The following is a 13,844-nucleotide window of genomic DNA, read 5'->3' as shown; positions in this document are numbered from 1 at the left end:
CTCATTTCAATCATGGAAATATATCAGACAAATCAAAGTTGAAGGTCATTCTAAAAATAACCAATTAGTATTCTTCCAAAGTGTCAGATCTTAAAAGACAAGGAAATACTGAAAAGATTGAAGGTCTGAAAGAGATTAAGGAGAAATCACAATGAAATGCAACGTAAAATCCTCAGTAGGATTCTTGAAAAAAAAAATAACATTAGTAGAAAAAAAGATGAAATTTAAATGAGGTTTCCATTTTAGTTACTAATATTGTACCAATATTAATTTCTTCCTAATAATTACATATAATCACATAAGTTGCTAACATTAGGTGAAGCTGGTGAGGAATATATATGAATACTCCATGTAATATTTATGCAACTTTTCTGTAAGCCTCAAATTAGTTCAAAATTAAATGTTTCAGAAAATGAGCTTATTGTTTCCATCTGCACATTAACATTACTAAATTAGGGTGTTATATCAGGGATCCACATGATTTTATTCTTTCCCCACATTTGTTTCTATATTTAATGTTGATTACAGATCTAACTCTAGTGACTTATTCACGACAATTCATCACTTTCAACACCTCTTTTCTGCATAGAATAATTATTTCATTTATAAAATAATCTATTTTAGGTTTATTTATACATGTCAAAATTATACATTAAAATGTCACTTCTTTAATATAATAAACTACTAAAACATCAAACTAGGTGAAAGGAAAACTTCAGAACACATTTTTGTAAAATATTTAATTCTCAAATAAACAATTAAGCTAACAATTTCAATTGTGGCTTTCTAACCTAAGTTTAATTAGTTTTGACTTGAAACTGTGGAGTTCTGAGAACTACACATAAACTAATTTTGCAGAAGATGTCAATGAAAATACTCAGTTAAAAAGTTTAAATTAGGACCATTTAATTATGACCATTTAAATCAGCTTTTCTGTCTCAATTAAAAATGTATGTTCATTGCATCTTGTAAGAATTATATGTATTTGCACCATTGTTTATTTTTCAGATTGTAGGGCTTAAATAAATTCACTTCCTACAGTTATATTTAAAATACACGCTATCTGCTAAATACTAGCACTGATGAATATATTTGGTAATCTAGTAAACAAGGACAAACCGTTATTATATTGTATTAATATTTAAACAATTTCATGGACAATGACATGTTACAATGAGAAAAGCATCTAGTTAAGTCTTATATCTTAATAAACATAAACTATTACCTATATTTAAAATGCCTTTTTATGTATACAAAACAAAATAACACCATAATAGGTATTCTAAAACAATGATATTTTAATTTATGTTACATAAACCCTTGGATTTACTATAGAATTTGTGGGTATATTTCTATTTTCCTTACAATAGTTTTTTGAAACTTAATACTATAGTCTGTACATTGAAGTTCACCCAGAAATTAAAAGCAGTAAATATTAAAACCTATTTTAGAATTTCTAAAATAAGTTCATTTCTACCACATCATTCAAAGTTTAAGTTTTTTCAATTCGAATTTACATTAGAAATTCAAAAGCTCCTTATATGCATTAAAGATTATTTAATGCATTTTAATCACCACAGGATTCATCAGAATCAATAGGTTAGCAGTAATTGAGGCTCACTATTTATTGCGAGGTTAAAATACTGCGATAGAAAAAACACTTTCCTTAAAATTTTAGATAATTAATCAGATGAATCAGACAACTAGCTAGGGAGAATTCTGTGTTCTTGAATTTTCTTTAGTAAAACAATGTCTTTAACCTTTAAATCTATGCTCCACAAAAAAATGTTCTACAGTATGTGTTAATATATTTATTTTATCACTTAATATCTAATTTATGAGAGTTGTCACTGAAATTTGATATTCTTCAATAAGGTATAAAGTATTTAGATTTTAACAATTTACTTTATGGTGATTTCTATAGCCTGCTATGTTGTGATTTCTGCCACATTTTCTTTTGCTGCTTATGTGAAACTCATAATTAACAAAATAATCTCAGGATTTCTTTGCATGCTTTTGTCAAACTGCTTTCGTTTAACTCTTTTTTAGGACAGTCTCCTAAATTGAACACTCTTTCATGGAAAAAAGTAACTTGGAACCTGCACTTGTGAGGCTTGGAAACTACCACCTAAGATGTTTAAAAGGAAAACTGTTGTTTGCCTCAAAATTTTATCCTTGGGAAGGAATCACTATTGTGCTGACTTTCTCCCCATACCTAAGTTGGCTTTGCTCCAATAATACTATTTCCCTGTTTACAAAGTAAAAGTCCAGTCAAAAACATCTGTTACTTAAAGAAGTTCCTCTCTAATTTATTTGTTCCACAATGTCACCGGTTCAAAGACATTTACAATAAACTCCATATTGGAAATTGCAAATCTTTCCACATTGCTAGCTAGCACTCATGGTCACTTTATAAATTATATATTTCTTCTTTCATTGTTTTGTGTGCTTATATATATGTGCATGTATATATATATACACATATATATATACACACACACATACATACATACACACATACACACACACAACATGCCTGTTCAAACATTTATTGTTTACTATTAATATTGTTTGGCTCTATGTCCTCACCCAAATCTCATCTGGAATTGTAATCCCCACACATGAAGGGTGGGACCTGGTGGGAGGTGACTGTTTGATGGGGGTTGGATTCCCCCATGCTGTTCTTGTGATGGTGAGATAGTTCTCACCAGATACGGTGGTTTAAAAGTGTTTGGCAGTTACCCCCTCACACTCTCTCTCTTCGCCTTATGAAGAAGGTCCTGCCTCCCCTTTACCTTCCACCATGATTGTAAATTTCCTGAGGCCTCCCCAGCCATGTGGAACTGTCAGCCAATTAAAACTTTTTTCTTCATAAATTACCCAGTCTCAGGAAGTTCTTTATAGCACTGTGAAAACACACTAATACAATCATTCACCAATGTAGTTTTGCTGGCATAATTTGTACTCTCTCTGCCCCCACTCCCAGAAAAATCGTAATACTCCTTCAGTGTTCTAATAATCTTGGACAATGGGCTTTATCTGTTCTCCAGCTTGGGTTTCAGCTCACTATTTACTGCTTTAGTCTCATGTCACATTGTCAAATGGACATTAGTGGTGGGGCTCTTTAATACAATTCGAAATGCAGCCACAACATTCAGATAACTTTGGGATTGTTCAAAGAGAAGACCACATACCTACATCTACGATTTTTTTTTCATATATTTAGTCAGAGACACAGTGTTTAATGGGACTATCATTAATAGAATTACCATCACCGGTGTACATACAACAAATATTAGTAATATTTTTTTTCTCATCTCTTGTATCCCTAATGCAGTGAACATCAGTTGGTAACACTTTTTAAGCTGATAGATTTTGTCAGTTTTTTAAAAATAAATCACTTTTACCTATGCCAATAACCTTTTATCCAATGAGTCATGAAGCCACTGTGGGGATTCTTCCAGTGACTAAACATGCCTATCCCAATTACAGATTCAGGTACTGGAGTGAAAAACACAGGATAGACCTCTGGACCCACTGGGCCCACTGTGAGTTTGACCTCAGTCTCCATCTATCACCAGAGCACTTTATGTTCCCTCTCTGGTGGACTACAGTGCAATTTTGGGTCCCCACAAATTAGTGTTCATTCAGAGTCAGGACCTCGTAATTTCCAAAAGTTCTGCTCATTTTATTTGCCCCTATGCAGTCACTCTTGTAAATGGCCACAGCCCTTTCAGGAAGGCTAGATGGAAGATTTATTGCATGTACATATGGCAGTGGTCCATTATTGCAGAACAGGTAGTAAAGAGTAAATTTGTAGCTGAGAGGCAATAAATTGATAACTGGCACAAAGTGTGAAGAGAACATAGAGCATTTCAAATGAAGGACTTAGACCATTATAATAAAATGTGGCAAAATTTATATCAATGACAATTTAGTCTCTAAGGAGAATAAATGTCAAATAAGAGGAATGCTTTCTTGAGGAGCAGATATTTGATGCCATATTGTAAAACATTAGAAGAATATATTCACCCTTATTCAATAGTCTTATAAGGTTAATAATACCAAGGGATGTGTCCTACGAATATTATCCATTCTACCAGGGTTGAAAGTATACTTGACACATAAGTTTGTACTGAATCCACTTCTCTTTTTGATGAGCTTAGAATGTATAAATATTTCTAATGACGAAACAGTTTGAAGGCACCTGTTCTATAGGGGAATAAAAGTTTCAGCTGTGTACATTTCTTATAAAAATAGTATTATTGTACTATAAGCACTTTAATATCTGCTTTTCACCTCTCATTTAATCATGTCTGTTAACAACCTTCTATTACCATCAGATGCCAAATATTTATCAGTTGTCCCCAAACAGATAAACCTTAGGAAATATATTGTTGTAGCCAACATTAATACTTTGTTAATGATAATTCAAATATTAATGAATCTAAAGTAAGTTGGAGTCTTCTTTATTGATGAGTGTAGTTGAGAATAAAGGAAGAATGAGAAAAAATCGTTTCATTATTTCTATTTTCAAATATTCTGCAAATGATATATATCTATGAGGTGAATGATAAAACATGATTTTATACCACTATGAAGGTGAAACTAAAAAATATTTTCATTTCTTTGACTGTAACTAAGCTATTTATTAGTTATTATAAGGAAAACAGGAATATCTTCATTAATCGATTTGATGTATTTGTCCTTTATTTAGAAAAAAACAAATAAATTGAGCAATTATAAATCTCTCTGACCCAGTGTTTAATTAATCAAATCTATTACATTTAATAAGCAGAGATAATCCAAATGCTAAGCTTTGTATTTAATCAGTTTGTTGATAAATTGAACATTTTATAGATAGAACACATATAAGAACTGCTCTAGAGTATTATGTAGGCAATTTTCATAATAAAAAAAGCAAATCAGTGAGCATATGTTACTAATAGAGAGAAAACACAGAATTAAGCACATGTACAATACATGTGTGCGCTTAATACCCGAACTAGTGAAAAAAGTGACAAATTTTCTCTATGCTAACCATTAAGTACTAAAGAATTTTTAATTAATTTATTACAGACTATACAAAAAGCCCCTGTATATTTTGGGTTATCTACATGCTCCATAGTCAAATTGAGTAAGATGCAACGAGTAGGTGACTCTAATTTTCAACAGGGTTTTCAGAAAAAAAAAAAGTATTTTAAGGCCATGCTACATGGCTTGCTCTTATGCATATATCATGGCCAATTGGATGTGGCTGGGTATTTTAGTTCTATTCAAATTATGCACATGCACAACCTTTGTCATATAGATAAAAGCAGCTCCGAAATAACAGTGTTTGACAATGAACCTTATTTAGAGAAGCCATACAACCAGATAATTAACACAACATGATAAGAGAATTGTGGTTCTTTTCCCAAACCAGCTAAACTTATTTATGATGATAGAATCCAAATAAAATAGGCTTGGAAAGTAAGCGTTTAGGGAGTAAATTGTTTCCTAGCTTATTTTGTTAAAATAGTCAAATTGGCATGGAATTCCTGGAGATTTAGAATATACTCTACCAAAAATGCCCCACCACCTTTGCGTACATCATCTAATGCTGACTCTTCCTATTTTTGCTGTTTTGCTTTTCTCTGTCACTGTATAGAACGGAGACCACTCTTAGCAGAATCTATTAATTAACCAGGTTAGCTTTGAAGTAAAATGAGAAGCTGTCTATTCATGTGAATCTAGCATGTCACTGCACAGAAACAACTCTCTTCCATCTATACAAAGAAATACTCTATTTTCCTATACAGCTTTCTCTAGCAAAATATTTTCCTGACCAAACTTTGTTTCACTGTTTAAATGATATTTCTATAAAATCTGTTTAGCAATGCATTATTCAAGAAGTTAAGGTCTTTACTGGCAATATAGCAGGGAGACTAATGATGTTAGGATGGTAATTAATCTTCTTGGAAAAACTTAAGGTTTTATGCATTTTCGTTACATCTAAAAAAGATTTTATATTCCCCCAAGCATAATTGTGCCACCGATGTTTCTGAAACAAAATCAAGATAGGTAGAGATAAAGAGTTAGCAAGTTTTTGGGTGGTTTTGGAAAAGGCAACATTCAAGTGGAGAAACAAGGATGTAAGTTCTCACTTTGGGCTGCAGTTTCAGGCTTGAGGGTGGGGTTTTGTTAGGAATCTGCCCTTTTCTGCCTATAATTTCTCTGCTTCCTCTTCCTGTCAATAGCCTAGGAAATACCATTCTGGACATAGGCCCTGGCAAAGATTTCATGAAGAAGACACAAAAAGCAATTGCAACAAAAACAAAAATTGACAAATAGGGCCTAATTAAACTAAAAAGCTTCTGCACAGTAAAAGAAACTATCAACACAGTAAACAGATAACCTACCAAATGGGAGAATATATTTGCAACTATGTATCCAACAAAGGTCTAATATCCAGAATCTATAAGGAACATAAATAAATTTACCTGAAAAAGCAAACAATCTCATTAAAAAGTGAGCAAAGACATAAACAGACACTTCTCAAAAGAAGACATAAACATGCCCAGCAAGCTTAATGAAAAATGCTTAACATCACTAATTATTAGAGAAATAAAAATCAAAACCACAATGAGATACAATCTCACACGGGTCAGAGTGGCTATTATTAAGAAGTCAAAAAGTAACATGGTGATGAGCCTATGGAGAAAACTGAATGCTTATACACTGTTGGTGGGAATGTAAAATAGTTCAGTCTCTGTGGAAAACAGGTTGGCGATTTCTCAAGGAACTTAAAACAGAACTACCATTTGACCCAGCAATCCCATTACTGGGCATATACTCAATGGAAATAAAACATTTTACCAAAAAGATACATGCCTTCGTATGTTCATTGCAGTACTATTCACAATAGCAAAGACATGGAATCAACTTAGGAGCCCATCACTGGTGGACTGGAGAAAGAAAATCTGGTACACATACACCATGAAATACTATGCAGCCATACCAAAAAAAAATGAGATTATGTCCTTTGCACCAACATGGAGCTCTAGGCCATTATCTGAAGCAAATTAATGCAGGAAAAGAAGACCAAATACTGCATGTTTTCACTTATAAGTGGGACATATACATTGAGTACACATGGACACAAAGAAGGGAAAAAAAGACACTGAGGCCTAATTCAGGGTGTAGGCTGCGAGGAGAGTAAAGATTGAAAAACCACCTATCAGATACTATGCTTAGTACCTGTGTCGTAAGCATAGTGTCTGTAACCTACTGGATACACCAAAGCCCCGTGACATGCAATTTACCTATATAACAAACCTGCACTTGTACCCTTGAATCTAAAATGAAAGTTAAAAAAGTAAAATTAAAAAAGAGAAGGCTATAAAAAGTAGGAAAACAATTTAGGAAATGCAAAATCTGACTTACAGCCATTCCAGAAAGAGTGAAAAAAAATGATCAAGAAAGTAACAGAAATATTTTCTAGATCTAATATTTATGAATCTCCAAATTGAAAATACAATCTAATTACTTTGCACAACAAATTTTAAAAGCCTAATGCCAAAGCACATAATTATCTGATTTTTAAATGTTTCAGATAATGATTCTAACAGCTCACAAAAACAAAACAAGTCATATTACAAGAACTGAAAAATCAAATAGAGTTCTCAACAAAAAAACAGAGTCACTGGGATCTGGAAGACAATTGTGATAGTAGTTTCATTTGTTACTTAACTGGATCATGCTATGCCTAGATATCTGGTTAAATATGATTTCTGCCTGTGTCTGTGAGGATGTTTCTGGAAGAGATTATCATCTGAATCACTAGACAGAGTAAAGTGAATTGCTCTCCCAAATGTGGGTAGGTCTCATCTAATCAGTTCAGGGTGTGAATACAACAGAAAGGTGGAGGAAGATTCTATTCGCTGGTTCTCTGCGTGAATGGTTGATCAGGGACATTGATCTCGCATGTTCAGTGCTCCTGGTTCTCAGGCATTCAGAGTCAGAATAGAATCTATGTCATTAGCTTTCCAGCTTCCCAGGCCTTCTAACTACACCAGTGGCTTTCCTGGTTCTACAGTTTGAAGATGGCAGATTGTGGAACTTTTCGTTTTTCCATAACCCCGTGAACGAATCCCTCATATGAGCCAATATCTCATGGGTCAATACCAAACACACACACACACACACACACACACATTCTGTTTGATTGTTTCTTTGGAGAATCCTCACTAATACAATGATGAATTGTTTTTATCATTCTGAGTAGAAATAGAAATGCTTTTTTTCAAATACGACTTATATTGCTGGCCTCATTATCAATCAAATGTGATAATATAATAAATGTTGTCATGTATAATGTCACAATTACCATCCATATAGCTTTGGAAAATTCTGAAATAATGTGTTCTTCCAAATATGTGTAACTAAACAAGAGAGAGAAAGAGAAGGGAGATCCAAAAAAAAATCCCTAGAATACTGACAAATAAAAGTTCTTGAACAGCAGGACAGCAAGTTCTAGAGAGCAAAGCATTTGAAATGGAGCAAGACATTAGAGGGCTTAAGAGGTATGAAATAAAATTATGTTTCTGCTTTAAAGCTTATAGGATATTAATCACAATATCTTATAGAGTTGGAAATGAATTAGCAAAGATAACACAACAATAAAATAAACAAAAGGAAGATATAAAGACTAACTCCAGTAAAAATAAAACTTATTCAAGGAGAAGAATATAACTATAGAACTGGTGGAATTTAATATCATTATAATAACCAAAATACTGAATATGAATTTAACCAGAACCGAAGATGTAATTTTATGTGGAGGATAAAAAATGTGTGTTGGAAAGTGAGATAAAAATTTTTATCTCCCATTAAAAAAAATCACTTAAATGTTTACAAGTAAAGTATATGTAAGAATTCTTTTTGTTCTGTCAATATATAGAGATAAATTTCAACACACACACACACACACGAACACACACACACACACAGAAATAAATGCACACTTCTAAGTTATTTTCTTCTCTGAAAATGAAAGTGTTGAAGAAGAGATGAGAGAGGAACTTCAGTCACTGTTATTATTACTGATGTTGTATTGCCTTCTGCGTTTTAAAAGTAAAGAGCTCACATTTCATAATGTGACAAAAATTTAAATTAAAATTAATGAAAATTAAAGAGTGATTTAATGTTTTCACAAATACTAAAATCAGTACTTAAATACTTTTAATATTTAATCTGTGTCCTATCTAGAAATTACAGCAGTAAGTTTAACTTTTTTCATTAATTTGTGAGATAACCTCAACTCTCAATTTTTCATTAATTATCTTCAGCAAATTATTATCCCAGTTTGACATACCTTAGGTATGATCCTGCTTAAGGCCTCTTCTCTCCAATACTAGTTGGTAAATTACCACGGAATGTAAATCGATTTCAATATTAATATTACAAAAAATATAATTAGGAAGTTGACCCGAGAGCACTACCATCAAACTTTTGCATAAAAACCCATAAATTTATGGGCGTCTTCTACACCATAATGAAGCTTTTTAAAAAGATGTATTTTTACTCATTTCATCTCTAATGGCATTATATTTAATGATTTATTGGGTTTTAAATGACATTATTAATATTACATGATACTCATCTCTGGTAAAAGCCCCAAATAATTTGTATTAAAATGCTTAAAAATATTGCAGTGGAAGCAAAATTAAACACAATGAACAAATACAAGTCATAAAATATAATTTAAAATGCAATGAATTATTTACCTTTGAACACATCTGTCGGAAAATAATATACAGTCCCAAAATCTTTTTTTAAAAAGTTGTGAAATAACTGGTAAATATAAATAATGAGAAAAAAGTTTCTACCATCAAATTCACAGAACATAGAAATTATTACAGTCATGCTATAATGTTGATGTGAGTACCTTAAAAGCACTCACAACCAAAACAAGCCATATTTTATTCAACAAAAACATAAGCTACCAAGAAAATTACATGATGGATATTAAGTTGATCAATATATACTTGAAAAAATTATTTTCTTCCTTCATCTTCCTTTCCTTTCTTTGACAAACAAAAGGATTAGTATTTAATAAGCATTCAGCTTGATGTTTAGGAATACACAGATGAATGGGCATGCTTCCTACACCCACCTGACACACCATATTTTAGTAACCACTCAAGAAAATAATTGTTTTATATAAACATTATATAGGTGCTACAAAAGAGGACCATAATCTCTGTGAGATTAGAAAACTTTGTCTTGTTTCTGGCTGTATCTAGTATCTAAAACAGGCATTGCAAATATTTTCATAAAGTGTCAGACAGTAAATATCTTAGGCTTGCTGGCCTAAGTCTGGCCAGCAACAGTCTCTGTGGCACAGAGTCTCTGGCCTTACAGTGTTGCTGGCAACTGTGAATGCATCGATACACAAAAACAAACTCACGCACTGTGTTTTGGCCAGTAGTTGATTGATCTTTGATCTTGAAAAATGCCCAGCTCATTTTGGTGCTAGTGATAAGCATGTGAGTGATACACATATTTATTCACTGCCATACCATCCTAGTACAACTTCTTACTATCTTTTATATGCACATGTATGTGTGACATTGAATTACACATCAAGACAACTGTCAAAGACAAATTCAGACTTAGATAAGAAGAGACTTCGTTCAAAAAGAGTATTGCAATAGGCAGAATATTCTTATCTCATAAATCTGCAAGCATGTGAAAATAAAAAAAGAAAAAGGTTTATTTTGTAAGGAGAGATAAGCAATGCTTAGCAGAAACTTTTAAGGAGAAGTTGAGTAACCAAAAGGGAGCATAACCCTGGTTCGACAGAAAATTTGTCTTCTATCATTAGCAAGCACACAAGATAAGCTGACAAGAGGAGCAAGCTAAAGTTCAAGGGCCTGTGTGAAAGAGAGACGCCTGACTAGCGTTTGGTCAAGATAAAGCAGAGGGTTGGTGACAGTAAGTATTATGTTAGCACTTCTGGATTCTGGAACTCCACATTCATCTGAATCTCATATTACACTGTTAGCTACTCCCTCTCCATCTTTTTTTTTTTTTTTTTCTCGAGAGGATCTCACTCTGTCACCAAAGCTGGCATGCAGTGGCATGATCGCAGCTCACTGCAGCCTTAAACTCCTAGGCTCATGAGATCCTCCTGCTTCAGCCTCCCAAGTAGCTGGGTCTATAGGTGCATGCCACCACACCCGGCTAATTAAAAAATTTTTTTTGTAAAGACAGGGGCTTCACTATGTCACCCAGGTTGGTCTTGAACTCCCAGACTCAAGCAATCCTCCTGCCTTGGCCTCCCAAAGTGCTGGAATTACAGGCATGAGCCATGGTGCCCAGCTCCATCTCTTTGCTGATTCACATTGTCTTAGTAACTCAACATCGGAGGAAATCTCTGAATCACAAAATGTATTCTTCTCTAATTTTAGATAGAGCCCAGGACACTTAAGTAAGACGGTCTACCTTTCCTGTTTTAAAGTCATGGTTGCATCTACTTTCATAAGAACTTACTGTGTAATGTTTCTGTCAGTAACCTGGGAATAAAGAGTGGAGTTTCTCCTGCACTACAGATCATGTGTGAGCTGCTCTTTAATAAATATTTATTTGTGAATTTGAGTTTGGTCAGGAACTTGTTTTCACAGTAATATACCACTTGGTTGCTGAAATTGCACAGGGAGGAATAGATAACACATACCTGCCTGTAACCACAGGAGCTGAACACAATTTACCAGAAACAACTTATTTCATAACAGCTTTAGAATTTCCTAACTTTAAACATTTTATTCTTATATAAATGTACAATTTAGTTCTAGAAAACTAAAAAAAAATAGTTTTAAAAGAAATCAAATTAATTCAAAGAAATAAATACACTTTTTCCTTCATCCATGATAAAACAATAGGGGACTCAATTTACTCTTTGACATTAAACAAAACAGCTAGAATATTTTTTAAAGACAGTGTTCAGATATTGAAAAGTGGCCAGTGTCACAATATTAGTGAAAGGAGAAGGGAAATAAGGCAAGCCCTACAATTATGCCAGCTTTCTGCCTATAAATAATTTCCAGATAGCAATGTGAATGGAGAAGGAATTTGAGAAGATCCAGATGTTTCCTTGAGTTTAGGAAACAGAGTTTAAGAGTTCTGGAAGGCCAAGGCAGAACGCATAGAGTAATTTAATGAGGAAGAGACAGAGAGAGAGAGAGAGAGATTGAGAGAGGGAGAGAGAGGGACAGAGAGAGAGAGAGAGAGAGAGAGAGAACCAGAGAGAGAGAAAATGCAAGTGCATATACACTCTGGAGACAGATGATTCTACTGCAGTTTTCAATGGAGTACTGACTAACACGTGTACGAAAAACATTCTAACAGCAGTAAAAGCTTCTCCAGAAACATGCCTAAAATCCCTAGGGACAGGAAAAGTTTGTAATTCCAAACAGCCAGAGTGGGAAAAACTTCATAATATATGAGAAACTGAATAGAATACTCACAATGGTATTGCCTTCATATCATTTTAGCCCTAAAGTCAGCTCTGGACCTCTCTAGCAATGATAAATGAGAGCCTCAAAAGGATCAAACTGTATTTAGTAATTTAATTACATTCCACAACAAACTCCATAATAAAAAATAATCCTTTAAAAAATAAAGAAAACATGTATAATACTTGCCACCTAGTTTGAATAGATGCCCCCAAAAGCATGTGTTGGAAACTTAGTTTACAATGCAACAGTGTTGGAAGCTGGAACCTAGTGAAAGGTGATTAGGCCCTGTGGGTGGAGTGAATGGATTTATGCCATTAGTGTAGGAGTAGGTTAATTATCTCAGAAGTGAGTTTTTTAAATAAAATGGAGCATTCAGTCCCCTTTTCCTTTGTGTTCATGTGTTTACTTGCCCACATGATGCTTCCCACCATGTTGTGAACATGGCAAGAAGGCCCTTACCAGATACAGCCCCTTGACCTCAGACTTCCCAGCTTCCAGAACTGTAAGTTAAATAAATTTCTGTTTACCATAAATTACCAGGCTCTGGTATTATGTTATAGCAGCATAAAACACAATGCTATTTTATGAAGAAGAAAGAAAAAAAAGAATTGGGGATGCAGGGTATCAGGAAAAGCAGAAATGAGACAAATGTTAGAAATAGTAGGCAAGTATATTCTTATAAATAAGTTTAATTTGTTCAAAAATAGAAAAACATGTACCTGATGAGAAACAGAGGATATATATGAGTCATATTGAATTAATATTGATAAAAATATTGTCTGAGATGGAATATACCCACCAAATGAGACACTGCAGGATTAAAGTTAGGGAACGTAAAGGCCTACAAATAGAAACAATTTGAGATGAAACACAAAGAAAAAAATACTAATCAAAATAGACAATCAGTGAGTGGTCTGAAATATCAAGTGGTCAAAATAAAATGGTCTAAAATAATTATAATTGGAATCTCCTTCAAAATAACTAACGGCTAAGACTATTTCAAAATTTATTGAAAACCATAAAGCCACAGATGAAAGAATTTTAGTGAGCATCAAGAAGAAGACACTTGAAGAAGACTACAGAGATACAAATAATTAATTTTCTGAAAAATCAGTGATGAAGAAAAAAATCTTTAAAGCAACCAAAGGAAAAATACCCATTATGTACAGAGATATAAAATTAAAATAACAGACAACTTATCATTAGAAACAATTCAAGGCAGAATGGTAGAACTATATTTCAAAAGTTCACAAAATGAAAAGTGTATTTGTACTATGTACCCACCAAAATTCATCCAAATATATTTAACCAATTCATTTATTGGAATACGTATTTAAAATGTTT

The 13,844-nt window shown here is 33.2% G+C and overlaps 1 long non-coding RNA gene across 1 annotated transcript in view; it reads left to right on the top strand.

Moving 5' to 3' along the window:
* The window catches only part of LOC115830621, a 49,835-nt gene extending 38,242 nt beyond the window's left edge, over window positions 1-11,593 (top strand). The window contains exons 3-4 of the long non-coding RNA XR_004026146.1: window positions 10,868-10,981; window positions 11,454-11,593. This is a non-coding gene — a long non-coding RNA (uncharacterized LOC115830621). The remainder of the gene's footprint in view (window positions 1-10,867; window positions 10,982-11,453) is intronic.
* Window positions 11,594-13,844: the final 2,251 nt, after the last annotated feature.

Source organism: Nomascus leucogenys, chromosome 16 (genome assembly GCF_006542625.1).
Source record: "Nomascus leucogenys isolate Asia chromosome 16, Asia_NLE_v1, whole genome shotgun sequence".
Taxonomy (NCBI): Eukaryota; Metazoa; Chordata; class Mammalia; order Primates; family Hylobatidae; genus Nomascus; species Nomascus leucogenys.
Note: the sequence above shows the minus strand (reverse complement) of the source record. Positions and strands in the feature narration are given on the sequence as shown.